Source organism: Chiloscyllium plagiosum, chromosome 40, assembly GCF_004010195.1.
Source record: "Chiloscyllium plagiosum isolate BGI_BamShark_2017 chromosome 40, ASM401019v2, whole genome shotgun sequence".
Classification (NCBI taxonomy): Eukaryota; Metazoa; Chordata; class Chondrichthyes; order Orectolobiformes; family Hemiscylliidae; genus Chiloscyllium; species Chiloscyllium plagiosum.
In genome coordinates this window covers 26586351-26604021 of record NC_057749.1, presented here as the reverse complement: position 1 = coordinate 26604021, position 17671 = coordinate 26586351, and the positions used below count along the sequence as shown (strand labels likewise).

At 41.1% G+C, this 17671-nt stretch overlaps 1 protein-coding gene across 1 annotated transcript in view; it reads right to left on the bottom strand.

Annotated features, from left to right (window-relative positions):
* pth2 (parathyroid hormone 2) overlaps window positions 1-269 on the bottom strand; it is a 5423-nt gene extending 5154 nt beyond the window's left edge. The window contains exon 1 of the mRNA XM_043680109.1: window positions 211-269. The gene's annotated coding sequence lies outside the window, so the exon portion shown is untranslated. The remainder of the gene's footprint in view (window positions 1-210) is intronic.
* Window positions 270-17671: the final 17402 nt, after the last annotated feature.

The window sequence follows — 17671 nt, the reverse complement described above, 5'->3', positions numbered from 1 at the left end:
TTGAGTGGGGGAGAGGGGATCAGGGGTTTGAGTGAGGGAGAGGGGATCAGGGGTTTGAGTGGGGGAGAGGGGATCACGCAGAGAAGGCTACAATTTCTCCATCTGGCTGTTCAGGGCTTAACCCGAGCCTCTCATTTGGATTACTGGAAGATAACGGCTTCTTATTCTTGCCTTGTTGTTCAAATTGAGGAAGAAAACAATTGTACTCACCGCCTCACCATAGATATCACAATTTACTTCGGATTCAACACGAGTGATGTTGATCGTTGTTTGGGTGCACAGAACTGAGATTCACTATTCTGCCTGGTTTATATACGACTCCCAGATAATGACATCAATGTCCTCTTAAGGCTAATGATTGTATGTTTTAAAGTTTAAGGAAACACATTTCAAAAGCAACTGAGGTGTATAAGGATGATGAGGCAACTGTGGGACTTCCTGTGGGTGGAGGGAGTCAAGGTGATTTATTAACAATGTCCTGAAACCTCAGACAATTTTCAATGACCAATATTTTAAAGAGTTGCAATATTCCAGAGCCTAACTGAGGCTTGAAATAGACAACTATATTTAAATCTTTGAACTGAACATGAAATGGATGTTGTCTCAAGAGTTGGGCTCAGTAAAGGTGAAATGAAATGCTAAAGCTCATTAAAATTGTTTTGTATATCTGTATTTTGTTGACACTGAAAGTTGTCTTTACAGTTCCAGTTACATTAGGATAAGCTGTGAGTCATTGCCATTAACTGGAGTAGGGGATGTGGTCTGAAGTTAGTTTGGGTTCTTAACCTCATTTTATATACACTATTCATTATTTCATGTTTCTTCACTCTGATTTTTGGTTTGTAATGAGATAGAGATGAGCTGTGTTTCCAGCAGGAAGTTTCAAACACGTTATATATTTTATTTAGCAGAGTTTATGTTATGGGCACTGAATTGAATTTGAATTTTGAGTAAGTGGCTCTAACAGTTGGACTTGAAGAAGGGTTACACCCGAAACGTCGACTTCTGCGCCTCCAGACGGTGCCTGGCTTGCTGTGTTCTTCTATCCTCCTGCCTGTCTACCTTGGACTATCAGGTCAACATTGGAATTAAATGCTCGAACCTCACAGTCACTCCCTTCATGACAGCTGACAGTGAAAGGTGAAAAAGCCGGGCATTGGGTTTCTGGATCACCAACCTGAAAAAGAACCCCCTATCTTCACTCGCTATTTACTGCCCATTAGACAATTCTCTATCCATGTCCATACACTATCTCCAACACCATGGGCTCTCATGATTCACCTTAGGGTTGATGAAGGCTTGAGACCAGATTGCCAAGGTGCAGGAACCTACAGGAACTCTTGTTGTGCTTATTATACAGCCACTGAGTGTGTTGCTGGCTCATTATTAGAGATTGATGGCAATGATTGGTTAAAATCATAATATTCTATGATAACAGGCTGGTAAACAGTGAATAAAATGGCCTTGTCTATTTTAAGCACAGGTTTACAATAAAAAAGGAGGCCACTCATCCTGACAAAGAGCTGAGCAGTTTGATCACCATTATCTACCTCTGTCCCTATTCCCAGTTCTTGATCTATGGCCCTGTAGTTTATAACATACTTTGCCTTTTTTTCTTTGCAAGAAGGGTTTGTGTCTTTACCATCCAATCCTGTAGGGGATTCCAGATCCCACACTCACCATCTCATCCCAGAATTTATTCTGCTCTTACCACGTTCAGTTTTTCTTGTATGTTCCTTGTGGAGAAGCAAAATTGTGAGATGATAATCAACAGGATATTCCTTGCCAATATTTCATTCAATGTCATATTATCTGCTGTTGTCTCTCAGACTAGTTAAGCAACAATCTGACATTGTCATACTCATGGAATCATACCTTACCGTGTCCTAAACACCACCATCCCACATCCCTGGATATGTCCTGTCCTACCGATAGGACAGACCCAGCAGAAGATGCGGCACAGTGGTATACAGTTGAGATTAGATTAGATTAGATTAGATTACTTACAGTGTGGAAACAGGCCCTTCGGCCCAACAAGTCCACACCGCCCCGCCGAAGCGCAACCCACCCAATACCCCTACGTGTACCCCTTACCTAACACTACGGGCAATTTAGCATAACCAATTCACCTGACCTGCACATCTTTGGACTGTGGGAGGAAACCAGAGCACCCGAAGGAAACCCACGCAGACACAGGGAGAATGGGCAAACTCCACACAGTCAGTCGCCTGAGGCGGGAATTGAACCCGGGTCTCCGGCGCTGTGAGGCCGGAGTACTCCGGCCCTTGTGGAGTATCTTCCATGACATTGTGTAGCACTATCACTGTGCTAAATGGGACAGTTCGAGCAACTCAAGACCGATATCCATAAGGCGCTGTGGACCATCAACAGCAGCAGAACTGACCAACTCATAGTCAATGAAGGGTGCAGGAAGGAATGCCAGAAGCAGTAACAGGTGTCAACCTGGTGAAGCTACCAAACAGGATCACCTGAATGCCAAATACCACAAGTGCTAGACTGAGGTAAATGATTCCACAATCAATGGATTAGATCTAAGCTCTGCAGTCCTGCCACATCTAGTCATCAACAGTGGTGGACAACTAAATAACTCACTGAAGGAAGACGGCCCACAAATGTACCCATTCTTATGATCGGGGAACCCAGCACATCAGCGCAAAAGGAAAAATTTAAGCCTTTGCAACAATCTTCAGCCAGACATATTGAATAATGATCCATTGCTGCTTCCTCCAGTGGTTCCCAGCATTACAGATTCCAGTCTTCAGTCAATTTGATTCACTCCAAGTAATGACAAGAAATGGTTGGAGACACTGCAAAGGCTATGGGCCCTGACAACATTCCAACAATTGTACTGAAGACCTGTGCTCCAGAACTTGTACTCCCCTAGCAAAGTTGTTCCAGTACAGTTACAACACTGGTATTTATCTGACGATGAGGAAAATTGGCCATGTATGTCCTGTACACAGGAAAAATCCAACCCAGCCAATTACTGCACCATCAATCTGCTCGCAATCAAAAATGATGAAAGGTGTCATCAACAGTACTATCAAGCAGCACCTGCTCAGCAATAATCTGCCCAGTGATGCCCAGTTTAGGTTCTGCCAGGGCCACTCAGCTCCTGACCTCCTTACAGCTTTGGTGCAAACATGGACAAAACAATTAAATTCCAAGGGTGAGGTGAGAGTGATAGCCATTGACATCATGGCTGCATTTAACTGAATGGGCATTAAGGAGCCCGAGCAAAACTGGAATCAATGGGTATCCAGGAAAAGTTCTCCACTGTTTGAAGTCATACCTGGCACAAAGGTATGGTGTTATTGGAGGTCAGATATCTCAGCTCCAGGACATCTCTGCAAGAGTTCTTCAGGAAAATGCCCAAGGCCCAACCATCTTCAGCTGCCTCATCAATGATCTTCCCTTCCTCATAAGGTCAGAATGGTGATGTTCATTGATGAATGTACAGCATCATTTACAACTCCTCAGATACTGAAGCAGTCCATACCCAAACGCAACAAGATCTGGAGAATATCAGGTTTGGACTGACAAGTGACAAGCAACATTGGCTTTACACAAGTGCTAGGCAATGACCATCTTCAATAAGAGAGAAGCTAATCATTGCACCTTGACATTTGATGCCATCACCATTATTGAAACGCCACAATCAACACACCATTGACCAGAAACTGAACTTGACTAGCCATTTAAATACTGTAGCTAAAAAAGGAATATCACCATGATTTTTTCTGGTTTGGAGTGTTTTAGATGTAAGGAGAGGTTGGACAAACTTGGATTATTTTCACTAGAGCATCAGAGGCTGCAGGACTTCATACAAGTATATAAAATTATGAGGGGCATGGATAGGTTGAATAGTTGCAATCTTTTTCACAGGGTGGAAATGTCAATATCAGGCTTGCAATACTGTGGTGAGTAACTCACCTCCTAAGCTGTCCACCATTTACAAGGCACAAGTCAGAAGTGTGATTCCCCACTTTCCTGGATGGGTGCAGCTCCAACAACACTCAAGAAGCTTGACACCATCCAGGACAAAGCAACCCGCTTGATTGGCACCGCATCCACAAATACCCTCTCTCTCCACACTGGTGCTCAGTAGCAGCAGTGTGTACTATGTACAAAATGCATGGCAGAAATCCACCAATGATCCTTGGACAGCACCTTCCAAACCCAAAACTATTTCCATCTAGAAGGACAAGGGCAGCAGGTGAATGGGAGCACCACCACCTGCAAGTTCCCATCAAGCCACTCATTATCCTGATTTGGAAATATATTGCCATTCCATCACTGTGACTGGGTTAAAATCCTGGAATTCCCTCCCCAACAAGACTATAGTTCAACCTACAGCACATGCACTGCAGCGGTTCAAGAAGGCAACTCGGGACAGGAAATAAATGCTGAACCCCCACATGGAACATAGAGCAGTACAGCATAGGAACAAGCTTTTTAGCCCTATATATCTGCACCAACCATTATGATATTCTAAACTCATGCCACCTACCTGCACATAGCTTCTATCCCTCTGTTCCCTGTTTATTCACATGCCTGCTTAAATGTCTCTTGAATTTTGCTAACATATCTGCTTCCACCACCTTCCCTAGCAGCACATTCTGGGCTTCTACCACTCTCTGTGTAAAAAGCTTTCCTCACACATCTCCTTTAAATTTTCCCCTCTCTGTTTAAATGTACACCCCCTAGTATTTGACATTTCCTACTGGCAAAGTGACCCTTACTACCCACCCTATCCATGGCTCTCATAATTTTATTTACTTCTATCAGGTTGCCCCTCAGCCTCTGACGCTCCAGTAAAAATAATCCAAGTTTGTCTAATCTCTCCTTGTAGCTAATGTACTCCAATCCAGGCAATATCCTGGTGAACCTCTTTGCAGCCTCTCCAAAGACTTGACATCCTTCCTGTAATGTGGCAATCAGAACTGCACGCAATATTCCAAACGTGACCTAACTAAAATGTTATACAGTTGCAACATGAGTTGCCAACTTTTATACTCAATGCCTGAACTGATTAAGGTCTTATGCCTTCCTTACCATGATATCCATTTGTATTAGCACTTCTGGGGAACTATAGACTTGCACCCCAAGATCCCTCTGTATAACAGTGCTCCTCAGGATCCTACCATTTACTGCATAATTTCTTCTTGCATTTGACCTCCCTCCCAAAATGAATTAACTCACACGTGTCCAAGATTAAACTCCACCTGCCATTTCTCCATCCAACTTTGAATGATTAAATTAAAAAGCACAGACTTCCATTGGGTCACTCTTTGATTCAACATGGATTACATAAGCTTTTAATTTACTTCTTCAGTTTGGCATGAGGAATCTGACTAAAATGCATGTGACTAAGACCACCAGGTGACTCTTATCCAACCTACCTCTTACCTCTTACCTTCTCAAAGAATTGCATAATTAATCAGACATGACATTTCCTTAACAAATCCGTGCTTACTCTTTGATGAATCTGTTTTTCTCTAAATAATATTTTCTCCTGTTGCCCACAATGTTTCCACTTGTTTGCCCTTCACCGAGATGAAGCTGCTTGGCCTTTTACAATTCAAGCTCTCCCTTCTCTATTTAAACACCTGACCATTTAAAACAAACATAATTTCTCACTGAGAAACATTAGTATTTAGAATTTTCTTCCTCAAAAGTCAATGGACATAGAATCTTCAAATATTTTTAAGGCAGAGGTAGGTAGGTTCTTCATGACCAAGCAGATGAAAGATTACCAAGGATATGCAGGAATGTAGAATCAAGGTTTAAATCAATTCAGCCACAATATTATTGAAGGGCAGGGCTGAGTGGTCTGCTTTTGTTTTTTATTTATATGTAGGACAGCGTTAGTAGTTTCCAGTCCTCCAATAACATGCCTGTATCCAGGAAGGATTTGAAAGTGACGGACTAGACCTTCTGGCATTTTCTCTCTGGCATCTCCTAGCAACCGGGTTTCCATTTAGAGTCATAGAAATGTACAGCATGGGTGTGGCCATTTATGCTCACTCACAATGTTTATCCCATCCAATATTTCAGAGTGTGCCTCTTTGACAGTGCCTGTTCCATTTTCTGAAAGCTGAATTTTCTTTTGCCTTGAAATTATCCCTGCACTTTCCTTCTGCTCTTCTTTTATTTCACAAACATCTTTTGGTTTAGCTCAACTTTACTTACCAATATCTTTACATATATGTGCATTGATCTTACTGAAACATGTAGGATCTTAAGGTGGGTTCTGAAATGGTGCTACCCCCCCTACCCAACAAAAGCTGAACTTAAGGAACGTGAGCTTTGGAACTCATTCCTCCAGAGAGTCACTGAATATTTTTAAGGCAGCAATAGATAGACTCTCCACTAAAAAGTGAGTCAAATGTTATCAGGCATAGATTGAAATATGGTGTTAACATTACATCAGATCAACCAAATGTTTTTGAATAGTGAAGCCAGTTAGAGGGGATCAATGGTCCTTGTTTCTTACTGATATGGTTGCATGTTTACCTCTGCATTTTCTAGATTCCTCTAGGCTTTCTGCAGCATGGTATCTGACATGAAATAAATTTTTATTTCCCCAAATCCTATGTTTTGACATTCAGGAATTTTACTTTATTGCTCCTTCTTGAGACCGAGAACAGTTTAATAACACTGAGGTCAGTATAGCATGTCATCTCATTCAGAAGCACAAGTGACTCTGTGATCTTGGGCCCTGTTCCACCTTCCCTACGTCATCAATCAATCAATTGTTCAAGTGACTCCTGAGAAAGAGAGACCACTGCTGGCTGAGTGTGATCCTGGCTCATTTCTGAAGTAACTGAGGACAGCCCAGTCTGCCCTGACATAGGGCCAGATCTCCAAACGGTTCAAGGGGAAAGTTATCTACAGGTGTATGGGGATAAGGCAGGGGGAATAGAATTAATTCAAGAACTCTATCAAAACACAAACAATCAAATACCCCCATTCTGTTATACATCATTCGATGAATGAAATCAACTAGTGAGGTGGGACAAGCTACAGGCTGTGACTGTAGCCAGGTTTGTAGCAATACATTGGCATAAACCTAGTGTCTGTTACTAACCTTGTCTGATTGATTCCATGATTTAATTCATTATTTACATTAGTTTAAAAAGCCAAATTCAAATAGAATTCAATCCTGAAACAAATACTTCAGACAGAAGCCCTGCACAGTATTCGTGACTTACTTTAAATTTATAATAAAATAAATTCTATAATGATTTGTAACAGACTGGACCATAAGTAAAACTCCTGAACTGCTACATGGAAGCAATATGTCAAAATGCTGGTGTTATTTCCTGACTGACAGTCTATATCCCCATAGCTACTGATTAACTGCTTTCTAATTATCTGCCCATAGGTTAAGTGTCATTGTCTAACCATTCATGAGTTAATGGCTTATTGGGCAGTTCACAGATTGTTGGTCATCTACCCACAACTTAACAACACACTTATTAACTTTTGCTCATTAATAGCCTATCTAATGGCCCAATAACTAACTGCTAATTTATTGCACACTAGTTAAGCTCCTATGAATTAACTAACAATAATTAACTATTCATTGCTTAACTATTTACATTTTTTGAACTTCATTCATGGGATTTGACACCAATGGCAAAATGAGTAGTTGTTTCACACCCTAATTGTCCTGTGGAAAGTAATTATTTTCAGTTAATAGCCCACTCACTTGTTAATAATTGCTAGTTGACAGGCTGCTAATTGGCCACCTAGTAGTTAACTGCTTAGTAATTAATTATTACTGTGAATTAACAATGTGTGCTGGTTAACTACAGCGGGTTAATTTACTCATTAATCAACTAACTATTTGACTGGTTTTGGTTAAGCACCCATTAATTAACTACCCATAATCTGCCACTGGATAACTACCCATTAATTGACTACCCACTCATTAAATGCAAATGGATAACCATCCATTGGTAAGCCACCCATTGGTCAATTAAATACTGGTTAACAATTACCAAGTACCTATCAGCAGGCATGTGACGTCAAATTTTACAATATAAAAAAGCAAGTTTTAAATAAAAAATAAAAATTTAAGCAGTTCAACCTTACGGTATTCTCCTGGTGATGAAGCCGAATTGGATCTTCCTCTTCTCTGAACAATACCAAAGGGAAAAGACAAGAAAGTGAAATTGTTGGAGTGAAAGTGGCTGAATGATGGAAAGTGAGATCCTGGCGTTCGATCAATGACGGACAGAGAGGCAATGCTTTGTTTCATGGGTTAGATATCAGATGGGATTGAGCTGACTGAGACTGACTGTTCCATTAATCCTCCTGTCATCATTCTTAGGCTAAATTCAAATAGAGACCCACCTCCTTCCCTCACCTGTAGTACTGTGTCTGAGGATTGTTAAACTTAGAGGATGGTGATGGTCTACAGGCGAATTTCTGGAAGAGGCTGTTGCAGCATTACAGCATTATTCTACGTCTTTAACATTTCATTGTGAAATTTACTTACTTATCTCCTGTTGAAGTTATTTCCTCATTTTTAAAAATAGTACACATGAGTGTATTAAAATAAAGAACCACATTAAAGAGAGAATAGAGCTAAAGTATGGTGGAGATTTTAAATCAATGTTTTACTTTTTTTTATAAACAATGATAGGAGTCAGAATGAATGGAATAATTATCAGAGGGACAGTTCTTGGTCTCACCTAACGCAATGGTGGTGATACTATTTGCTTACTGTTTATCATGTTTATTTAAATGGACTAACTTATCCTTTCTCAGCGCCTTTGATTTTCTTCAAATATTTATCTAATTCTATTTTGAAGGTTACTATTGAATCTGTGTCCATTACATTTTCAGACAGCAGATTCTATATCCGAGCCACTCATTGTGTTCTCCTCATGTCTCCTCTGGGTCATTTTGTTAATTTCCTTTAGTTTGTGGTTATTTGCCATATAGCCATTGGAAAGTTCATTCAGACTATATAAATCTTTCATTATCTTAAACTCCTTAATCAAATCTCCTATTAGACTGTTCTGATTGAGGAGACAATCACAGCTCCCTCATTCTCCATATTACTGTAACCCTGTGTTCTAAGCAAATTTCTTCTGCACCTTTGCCAAATATTTTTTCTGAATAGACTCCACTGAGTGAAACTATTGCTTTATAAATTGCTGCTTTTTTTAAAACTCTAAGAATTTATTGCTAAATCTCAGGATCCCTTATTAAGAGGTCAACCTGCTGATTACCTTGAAATATTTGTGGACAAACTCTTTAGGTCTCTCTCTTAATATAGACCATAGAACGTTACAGCACAGTACAGGCCCTTTGTCCCATGAAGTTGCATCAACCTGTGAAATTAACTTCATGCCCATCTAACCTACACTGTTCCATTATTATCCATATGTATGTCCAATGCCCATTTAAATGCTCTTAATGTTGGCGAGTCTACTACTGTTGCAGGCAGGCCATTCCACTCTCCTACTACTCTCTGAGGAAAGAGGATATCTGTCCTAAATCTAAGAGGATATCTCTTAGGATATCTGTCCTAAATCTATCACCCCTCAATTTAAAGCTATGTCTCCTCATGTTAGCCTTCACTATCCAAGGGGTAAAAAGGCTCTCGCTGTCCACTGGTCTAACCCTCTGATCATCTTAAATGTCTCGATTAAGTCACCTATCAACCTTCTTCTCTCCAATGAAAATAGCATCAGTTCCCTCAGCCTTTCCTCATAAGACTTTCCCTCCATACCAGGCAACATTGTGGTAACTCTCCTCTGAACCCTTTCCAAAGCTTCCTCATCCTTCCTATAATGTGGTGACCAGAACCATACACAATACTCCAGGTGCAGCCCTTACCCGTGTCTTGTACAGCTGAAATCTAATCTAGTGGCTCTGAAACTCAATCCCCCTACCAATAAATGCCAACACACCATATGCCTTCTTAACAACCCTATCAAACTGGGTGGCAACTTCTAGGGATTTACACACCTGGACACCGAGATCTCTCTGTTCATCTACACTGCCAAGAATTTTACCATTAGCCCAGTACTCTGCATTCCTGTTACTTCTTCTGAAGTGAACTACCTCACGCTTTTCCACATTAAATTCCATTTGCCACTTCTCAACCCAGCTCTGCATCTTATCTACATCCCTCTGTAACCCACAACATCCTTCTGCACTATCCACAACTCTACCTTACTGTCATCTCCAAATTTACTAACCCATCCTTCTACACCCACAGGCAGATCATTTATAAAAATGACAAACAGCAGTGGCCCCAAAATAGGTCCTTGTGGCACATCACTGGTAACTGTGCTCCAGGATGAATATTTCCCATCAACCACCACATTCTGTCTTCTTTCAGCTAGCCAATTTCTGATCCAAACCGTCAAATCACCTTCAATCCCGAAACTCTGTATTTTGTGCAATAGCCTACCGTATGGAACCTTGTCAAACACTTTACTGAAGTACATAGACACCACATCAACCACTTTACCCGCATCCACCTGTTTTGTCACCTCGAAGAACTCAGTAAGGTTAGTGAGGCACAACCTACCCTTCACAAAACTGTGTTGACTATCCCTAATCAACTTATTCCTATTCTCTTCTTGCATCACCTTTTGAAATTGTATCAATTGTTTGTATTGTTTCTGCTCAATCTTCTTAGCAAAATGGATAGCCTCAGACATTTTGGCACAGACATCCTTTTCCCCTTCATTTTCTTTCCTACAGATCTGTGCACCAGGGTCCCCAGCCTCTTTGTTAACCTTCCTTACCTTTTCACTGCTGAAAGTATGGCCATCCCTCCACCATGGACTCCACTAATGATCCTCTCCATCCAGTACCAGCAGTTTTCACAGCTCTCTGTGAAGCTACCTGCACCATCTGAGTGCCTGGCAGTTCTTTGAGCTTTGCCTTCTTCTCCAAATATGTCCAGGGCCTCCCCCAGAGCTGCATTACACACCCTCTTCAGCCCTGCGCACCCTTTCCCCACCCCTCGCCTTCCCAAGGACAGGGGGCAGACATTTGCTGTTGTCATTTCTGCTGGGGGCATGCGGGAAACCTGATGAAGGCCTTACGAATTTTGTATATGACCAACAATCTATTTTGAGGGACTTTATCAAGTTACAGAAGCAGGAAGCCATTCAGCCCATCATATCTCCACAAGTTTTGTGAGCATTTTAAATTGGTGCCAGTCTGGTGCCTTTTCTCTGTAGTCCTGTATACTGTTTGTATTTAAATCATCCTATGATACCGTCCTGAATGCCTCAATTGAACTTGTTTCAATTACATTACATTACACTACATGTACATTAGGATTATAAGAGACAGGATTTATAGTTATCCAGAAAGGAATAATTTGATTAGGGATAGTCAACATGGCTTTGTGAAGGGTAGGTCATGCCTCACAAACCTTATTGAGTTCTTCAGAAGGTGACCAACACGTGGATGAGGGTAAAGCAGTTGATGTGGTACATATGGATTTCAGTAAACCGTTTGATAAGGTTCCCCACGGTAGGCTATTGCAGAAAATATGGAGGAATGGGATTGAGGGTGATTTAACGATTTGGATCAGAAATTAGCTAGCTAAAAGAAGACAGAGGGTGGTGGTTGATGGGAAATGTTCATCCTGGAGTTCAAGGATCTGTTTTGGGTCCACTGCTGTTTGTCAGTTTTATAAATGACCTGGATGAGGGCGTAGAAGGATGGGTTAGTAAATTTGCGGATGATACTAAGGTTGGTAGAGTTATGGACAGTGCCAAAGGATGTTTCGTGTTACAGAGGGACATAGATAAGCTGCCTATCTGGGCTGAGAGGTGGCAAATGGAGCTTAATGTGGAAAAGTGTGAGGTGATTCACTTTTAAAGGAGTATCAGTAATACAGAGTACTGGGCTAATGGTAAGATTCTTGGTAGTATGGATGAGCAGAGAGATCTCAGTGTCCATTTACATAGATCCCTGAAGGTTGCCACCCAGGTTGATAGGGTTGTTAAGAAAGCATACGGTGTGTTAGCTTTTACTGGTAGAGGGATTGAGTTTCAGAGCCATGAGGTCATGTTGCAGCTGTACGTAACTGTGGTGTGGCTGCACTTGGAGTATTGTGTACAGTTCTGGTCGCTGCGTCACAGGAAAGATGTGGAAGCTTTGGAAAGGGAGGCGATTTACTAGGATGTTGTCTGGTATGGAGGGAGCTGCTTATGAGGAAAGGCTGAGGGATATGAGGCTGTTTTTATTAGAGAGAAGTTTGAGAGTTGACTTAATAGAGACATGCAAGATGATCAGAGATTAGATAGGGTGGATATTGACTGCCCTTTTCCTCAGATGGTGGTGGCTAGCACAAGGGGACATAGCTTTATATTGAGGGGTGATGGATATAGGTCAGAGGTAGTTTCTTTACTCATAGTAGTAAAGGCTTGGAATGCCCTGCTTGCAACAGTAGCAGATGTGCCAACTTAAGGGCATTGAAATAGTCATTAAAAAACCATATGGATGATAATGGAATAGTGTAGGTTGGATGGGCTTCAGATTGGTTTCACAGATCGGTGCAACATAGAGGGCCGAAGGGCCTGTATTGCACTGTAATGTTCTCTGTTCTATGGTGCATTCCAGATCCTAACTACTCACAGTGTGAAAATGTTTTCTCTCACGTTACATTTTCTTTTTTGCAAAACACTTTAAAAGTGTGACCTCTGATTCTTGATCATTTTATGAGTAAGAACAGTTTCTCCCTGTCTACCCTGACTCCTCAAATAATAAAAATGTCACTGAAAGTTCATTGAGATAAATTTCATCGACTTACTCCTGTCAACTACAAACCATGTCTTCAAAACATGTCTTCAAGTCATGAGCACCCTCCCCACACCCCCATCCCCTCCACTTTACAAACCCATTCTGGCTCGTTCTGGTCAGCTGAAATCTTCAAGGTGTTCACCCACCCTCTCATTATTTACAGACTTTAGCAATTTACCCACTGCAGATGTTAGGCTAACTGGCTATAATTTCCAGATTTTCTTCTTTCAATGCAGTAGTTTGTGCAGTTTTCCAATTCACCATAATGCTCCCAAATCTAAAGAATTGTGGAAGAGTTCTAAACATATCTCACATGAAAACTATCCATTCGTCACCACCTCTTTTTCTTTCCCCAGCTAATTTGAATCCACGCAACGAGGTTCTCATTTACATCACATGCTTTAATTTTGTTAGCAAGGTTGTATAGGATGTTTCATCAAACCACTTTTGGAAGACTGTATAGATGACATTGTCCTGTTACAGCATCAAAAAGCTCAGGAAGTTGGTCAAATAAATGGCCATTAAAAATGCATGTTAGCTCCCCTTTTATCGTCAGTGCCTTTTGTTGGCTCTCCATGCATTGTTGCTCCAGTGGGCGGCAGAGTAGCACAGTGGTTAGCACTGCTGCCTCACAGTGCCCGAGACCCAGGTTCAATTCCCACCTCAGGCGACTCTCTGTGTGGAGTTTGCACATTCTCACCGTGTCTGCATGGGTTTCTTCCGGGTGCTCCGGTTTCCTCCCACAGTCCAAAGATGTGCAGATTAGGTGAACTGGCCATGCTAAATTGCCCTTAGTGTTAAGTGAAGCGGTAAAATGTAGGGGAATGGGTCTGGGTGGGTTGCGCTTCGGCAGGTCGGTGTGGACTTGTTGGGCCGAAGGGCCTGTTTCCGCACTGTAAGTAATCTAATCTAATCTACTGATATCAAACTAACTGGGTTGTAATTCCTGGAGCAGAAACTTAGCAGGTCTGGCAATTGCTGTAGAGAAAAACAGAGTTAATGTTTTAGGTCTGTTGAAATGTTAACTTTGCTTTCTCTCCTTATGTGCTGCTGGACCTGCTGAGATTTTCCAGCAACTTCTGTTCTTGTTTATAATTTCCAGCGTCCATAGCTCTTTGTTTTTTTTTTGGAGCATCTAACATTTGCAACGATATTGTCCTTTGACACAATCCCTGGAGAAGATTGGTAAAAGATGGTGAATACCTCCACAATATCTATCCTTGTAGCTTTCAAATCCCACCACATCTGGAATGAGGGATTTATTCACTTTTGATACAGCCAGCTATCCTGGTATCTCTTAATTATTTTGACCTCATCCCAGTCATTTATCATATATTTTGAAAAGTTACCTCCCTTGGTAAATACTGATGCAAAGTATTCATTTAATCTTTACTGCCTGCCCCAATAGATTTGGCTCACTACTTCACTAGTAATCACTGTACATTCATGTGCCTGAATTACAGCTTTGGGTTCAATTTTTATGTTAGCTGTCAAATCTATTCTTGTAGATGTGGGTTAGCAACTACCTTGCAGAAAATGAGGAGGGAATCACTTTTAAGGCCAACATGTAACATGCACAAACGGCCATCAAAAGTACAGCTAAATCATGATTAAATTGGTATTTTCCAGCAATTCAACTCTTTTTTTCAACCAGAAAGGCACAAATCTGGGTGTAGGCTGGGAGACCAATACTACCATTGACAGCCATGTCTAGAGATCCCAAGACAACACTTAAAGGATTAAATCTGCAATCAGTATGACTATAAAACAGATATTGGAACATCAGAATATAACCACATTAGGAATTCAGAAGTTCTTATAAAGAGTTACAAACTCAAAATGTTAACTCTGCATCTTTCTCCACAGTTGCGTCAGCCCTGCTGAGAATCTCCAGCAGTTTTTGTTTTGGTCTTAACCTTCCAGTATCTGCAGTTCTTTGGGTTTAAATAATTTAATGTGTTTACTGAGCAGGCCGAGCCACCCTGGCGATGTGGTAACTGGATTGGTGGTGCTGGAAGAGCACAGCAGTTCAGGCAGGATCCAAGGATATGTTGTGCCCTTCCAGCACCACTGATCCAGAATCTGGTTTCCAGCATCTGCAGTCTTTGTTTTTACCTCGATGTGGTTACTGACCAAGGCACTGTGGTAATTGCTTGAATCTCAGCTCATTATCACACGGACAGTCAAAGCATTTGCTGGCACTTGAGGAGATATATAAAGCAGTGAAACCAGTTCGAGACCATCCTTCAGCCAATCTTAGGATATGGAACATAGAACAGTAGAGCACTTCAGCACGCTAACCATTTCTGTGCTAACCATGATATTATTCTAAACTAATCCCACCTGCCGGCATATAGGCCATGTCCCTCTATTCTCTGCCTGTTCATGCGTCTGAGTTCCTCTTAACTTTTGCTTTTGCATCTGCATCTACCACCTGCCCAGAGCACCTATATCCTCTGGGTAAAAAAAAATTCCTCATGTTTCCTTTAAACTTCCCCTTCTCACCTTAAGCCTATGTAGCTTTGATATTCACATTTGTATCCTGGGAAAAAGACTCTGACTATACACCTTATTCACGCTGCTCATTACTTTCTATACTTCTATCAGGTCACCCCACAGCCTCCGATGCTCTCGAGAAAACAATTGTGTCCAACCTCTCCTTGGAGCTAATACAGTCTAATCCATCCAACATTCTGGTAAACCTCTTCTGCACTATCTCCAAAGCAATTATGGAGAAAGATCAGGAAAATGGACTTGAGGATTGTCAGATCATGATCCTATTGAAGGGCCTTCAATGACCTTCCATGATTTGCACTGTTGGTGCCATATTTAAACCCAGCTAGGCATTGGATCAGTCACTGCCTGACACAAATAGCCCTTCGCAGTACATAGAGTGAGAGGAAAGTTTCTGAAGGCTGTTCAGTGGCACGGATGACACTTTATGGCAAGTAGAATCTCACATTCGTAAATCTGTTGTTAACTTACATCAATATCTGCCTGATCACTGGAACTACAACTATGAGAATCAAAGTATTTATGTTACTGGCCTAAGCACCATAACATGCTCGAACTCTGTTTGAAGAAATGTTATTCTATCTCTAATGTAGAGGTTAGCAGAAGATTTGTTATTGTTCAGGACTGACCAGTACCTCCATGACCAACTTTGAAGGTGAGCCCTGATGGGTGACCAGATTCTGGACAGATCTCTCTGCAGCCTGACAGACTTACCATGATTCCCTGGACTGGGTGTACTGGTCCTGAAGGACTGACTGTGGCTCAGTCCCCAGACTGTAGACATTATAGACTGCCTACCTCTGACTGATTTAAATGTCTAAATGACCATATTCAAATCCCTGAGCTAAAGCTGAACTATATATTATAATTTAGAAACTCAACCATTTGAAAAGGATTTGAAAAATGTTTGAGAACTGCAGGCCTACAAGTGGATGAGTGATGAATGCAATAGATTGGATAGTAAATAAGACTGCTGCTTCTCAGCAGTTTTCTGTATTTCTTCACTTTTAGCTACCTGCTGAGAAGAGATAGTGGGTAGAGGACCCTCATGTAGGTCTGACTAAAACCTTCATTTATTGGACTCAGTTGAAGATGGTCAGTAGGATTCCTGGACACTGTTCTGAGCTGTGGATGAGAGTGTAGGGAACAGTGAATACTGCACAATATGGACTGAACATTTCCTTTTAACTCACATTTCATCATTTTATTTTGGATGGAATATTTTCTTAATGGCGAGGCCTACTATGTTTTAGTTTAGTGATGTAGAGCTTATATTTGGCTAAATATTTTGAATCAGCCTGTTCAGCAACAGCATGACACACTTCTGGAGAATGTTGGACTTAAGTCTGGCCTCCCAGCTTAGAGAGAGCAATATTACCACCACACTACAAGAGCCCTCTCACAATTGGTCTAGATATATTCCTAACCAACCTGCTCATGTATTATTATATTTCTCTGGAGGGACACTACCAATGTGTCTCAACAGCCCTAATAATATCCCTTCAATAGTCTCAGAAAAACATGGCCCCTGAGTAAGCTTTAAACAGGCTACCAGTCATGGTAGAACAGGATAGATATTTTCCAATTAACCTGTTCAGAGATGTTAATGACACACATTAACATGGTGTCATTAGGTGGGACATTATAGACTGCCCATAACAAAGCTATCAGGTGGGACTTTAACCTCATAGCTTTAGCCAGCACTAAATCACCTCAGCATTTCCAGTCAACCAATTCACCTTCAAAACCCACCAAGAGCTGTGCAATAACACCAAAGATGCAGGAGAAAGGGGATTCAATCAAAATAGAGTTGGAATGGGAGGTCTACTTCTTTTATCTTAATGTTTAACAGGTGCTGTTATCATGCCCTGCTCTTTTTAAAAAGCCACCATGAATAATCTGAATTAAATTGAACAACTTCATGTTTGTTTTATTTGATGTACTCATTCTTTCTCTTGAGAAACAGTGAGGAAGTTTTAAATGTTCATTCAGTGGTTAAACAACTTGTTTAAACCACTTTGGAAATTTTCTTTCTGCTACCTACAAACTTAGAGAAGGATTTGAACCCAGAGTTACTGGATTCAAATGTAAGGCACTAAGACAACATTGGATATGGAAGTCAATAAAATACTTTTCCCTTGGTGCCCAATATCAGCAGTGACCTATGTGAGGCAGTCCTGATTAAAATCTGTGTGATTTGCTGCTGATCCACATTTGACAGGTGAATCTGGTTAATCATAGACAGAATAAATTGAGGAGGGACAAAGCCTACTCTAATGTTATTTTGTTTGGGTGTAGTAATGATGCAAGTATTTGTAAGGAGGGTGGCTGGTTTTCTGTTGATGTT